Below are 3370 nucleotides of genomic sequence, written 5' to 3' on the forward strand. Positions count from 1 at the left end.
GCCCAAACATCTCCAGTGGAATATATTACAGATGAAGACTGGACAACCCTCGTTAAACACTGGTCTAATCCAAAGTATCAAGTAGGCTATATGTATTTGATTAGACCACATATTGAACTTGTATTTATGTATGTGCCTTACAAGTGTATCTTCTTCTAGGCTAACTGTTTGAAGAACAAAACCAACCGTTCTAAAGTGAAATTCCAACAGACAACAGGATCTCGTAACTATATTGCACACTGCGAGGCTCCTGTAAATAGCTGCTACTTCCTTAATTTTTTGTGCCATATTATTGTATCTATATTGACTTCTTCCAAATACAGAGGAAAGCCCGTGCAGACCAAAAAGAACCTGAACCGAATGCAGTGCAAATCTTCAAGGATTGCCACACTAGCAAGATGAAGGTCATGAACACACCAGTTCAAGCCGCTGTTGTAAGTCCTTACTCCTCCTGCCTTGAACTGATTGGTACTGTGATGTGTTCATTTAACTACTTGGTTTGCAGCCAATGTCAGTTACTCTGTTAACTTTTATACACAGTTGTCTTAACGTATCATTTCACCTTACATGGTTTAAAAGAGATGAAGGATATTCTTTTGGTCTTGATCTGTAATCTAGTTGTTATGTTCACGTGTGCACACGATGATAAAATAGCCTGTTTGTTTTATATCTGTTTGCCCATGATATGAATGATGTCATACTATGTTCATCCTACTTTAAACCATGTCTCTTTATCCTTAGATGTTAACGAATGTGAGGAAATAGACAATACAGTAGGCATGCTACATGGACATATGTTCTGAAAGTGATTTTATTATGTAGTTGGCACTATAATACATGCTAATGTATTACAGTAGTTCACCAAAATAAGTTATGTATAAACGTTTAACCTACTTTGTTTGTTTTTGCCTCATTAGTAACTTATCTAGTACACTAGTCTACAAGTTCAAACTTTCAGGAAGCTATGGAACAAATGATTGAACAGCCACAACCACCTGAAGGTGACGAGGCTACTACAGGCACAATGTCACCTCTTGCTGTAGTGCGTCAGTATCTCTCCACTAACAGTGCAAAAAGCACCTTCCTGCGTAATTCTGGGTTGGTTGTCAAGGTAACCTCGTCCAAATCGCCTACTAAACAAAATCTTCCTACTATACAGAGTGATATATCTGTGCTCCAGACACAAGTCCAATCCCTAATGGACGTTGTTTCGAAAACAAGAATAGTGGTTGAGAAATGTCGTCAAGATATGAATGGTTTTGAAACCAGACTATGAGACATTCGCTTCGTTGTTCAAGAGCAATGGCGGAACAAAGGTGGAGATCATGCTGCTCCATCAGATTCTACAGCCTGAAACATTAGCACTCAGGTCAAATGATCTGTGCTTCTATACATCTGATGGTGCTTTTATCTGGAAGGACTGTAAACTTTATGCCAACAAGCCTTTTGTTGTATGGTTGGAATTTATTTTGTTGTGATACAACATTTATGATGCTGCCACAGGCTGCAGTAATTACGACGCTATTTTTGTATAGTGTAGGTTTATCTTAGTAATGTATTCGGCCGAAAGCTTCGTAGGAGCCCAACATGCCAACATTCGTTGGGCCCATTCCAATTGGGCTAAAAACGATTAAGGGCCGAAATTGGCATGTAGCCCACTAAAAATATCTAGGCCTAAATCAGCATAAGCTTTCATATTTTTCTGGTAGGCCTGTGCCCATAGTGGGCCTTTAACAGGCCTAAACACAATTTGGGCCCTCAGTAAAAAATAGGCCGTTTATAGGTGTAAATATCTCAAGCCCATAAAAACATGGGCCTTTAATAGACCGAATGTGAGATTGGGCCCTGATTGTGCCAAATAATCCACTGGACTTAGTAGGCCGAAATGGCGGCCCATTTACGATGCGGATCTTTGACAGGCCGAAATTCGGACGGGCCGTAAATGCGTCGACCTAATACACGGGCCCTTAACAGGCCAGAACTTCGGTCGGGCTAGATTATTGTCATTTTTATATGGTCCATTGATGGGCCTGATATGACGTTGGGCCACATATGGCCCATGGTTTACGCCCGGCGTTAACAGGCCGAAAATGACAACAGGCCGAAAGTGGCCCAAATCTATAGTGGGCCTCTAACAGGCCGACTGTCACACATGGCCGAATATGACCCAAATCATTCGCGGTCGTTTATGGGCCGAAAGTTTTGATGGCCTGTAAATGGGCCCAAATGAAGCCGAACCTTTAACAGGCCGGAAAAACACCGGGCCGTAATTCGGCCCAATTACTTAGTGGACTGTTAACAGGCCAGAAGTGACCATGGGCTGTGTTGATGACAAGTTTAGGACAGGCCGTTGACGGGCCGATTTGACAGAGAATGTTGGGTCTTTAGCTGGGCCGGCCCATTATGGTCTGCAGAATCTTGTGGGCCTTTAGCTGGGCCGGCCCATTGTGGTTCACAAAATCTTGTGGGCCTTTAGCTGGGCCGGCCCATTATGGTCTGCAAAATCATGTGGGCCTTTAGCTGGGCCGGCCCATTATGGTCCACTAAATTTTGTGGGCGTTTAGCTGGGTCGGCCCATTATGGTCCGCTAAATCTTATGGTCCTTCGGTTGGGCCAGCCCATTTAAACTTTGTGGGCCACTTTTGGGCCGGTCCACGTGTCAACATATGATAGGCCATCATGACTGTTGGATCAGTGACACCTGTGCCAACGTGGAGCTGACACGTGGATCCGTCAGCTAATGAGAATTTTACACGTGGAAAAGGTCGTGGCTGTTAACGGGTTATCGGATCCAAAATCCGACCCGATAGCTTAACGGCGTTCCGTTACGGTGGATGCCACGTGTCGGTCACCCTTGACGAAAGCACTTTTGTGACGCGCGATTTATCGTCATGGAAGTGGACACTTCCGTGATGATAATTTTGGTAATGTCATGGAACACTTCTACGACAACACAGGTATGACTATCTTGATTCTGTCATAAAATCGTCATGGATGTACATGCATGACAGAAAACGCGACCTACTGTGACAAACACGTATCATCATGGAAGTGCTTTTTTTAGTCAATACCGAAGTGCCACTGGTTAGATGTAGTTTACCTCGAAGTGTTGTTCATCGAGAAAGATGATTTAGAAGTTGTACTCTAAAATCTAGAGGACAATGAACCTTTGAGTTAGTCGAAGCATTGTGTGGGTAAGGTATTATTGGGATGGTTGAGCTTATGATGTTTGCAGGATGGCAAGAGAGCTCGTTTGGATGGCGAGAGATTTTGTATATATGTATGCAAACTGTAGATTTTGGTTCTCTCTGGACTCTGCACATTATTCTGATAGTTTGGATTTTTTGGAGAGGCTATTTCTGTGTACAAG

Source organism: Triticum dicoccoides, chromosome 6B, assembly GCF_002162155.2.
Source record: "Triticum dicoccoides isolate Atlit2015 ecotype Zavitan chromosome 6B, WEW_v2.0, whole genome shotgun sequence".
Classification (NCBI taxonomy): Eukaryota; Viridiplantae; Streptophyta; class Magnoliopsida; order Poales; family Poaceae; genus Triticum; species Triticum dicoccoides.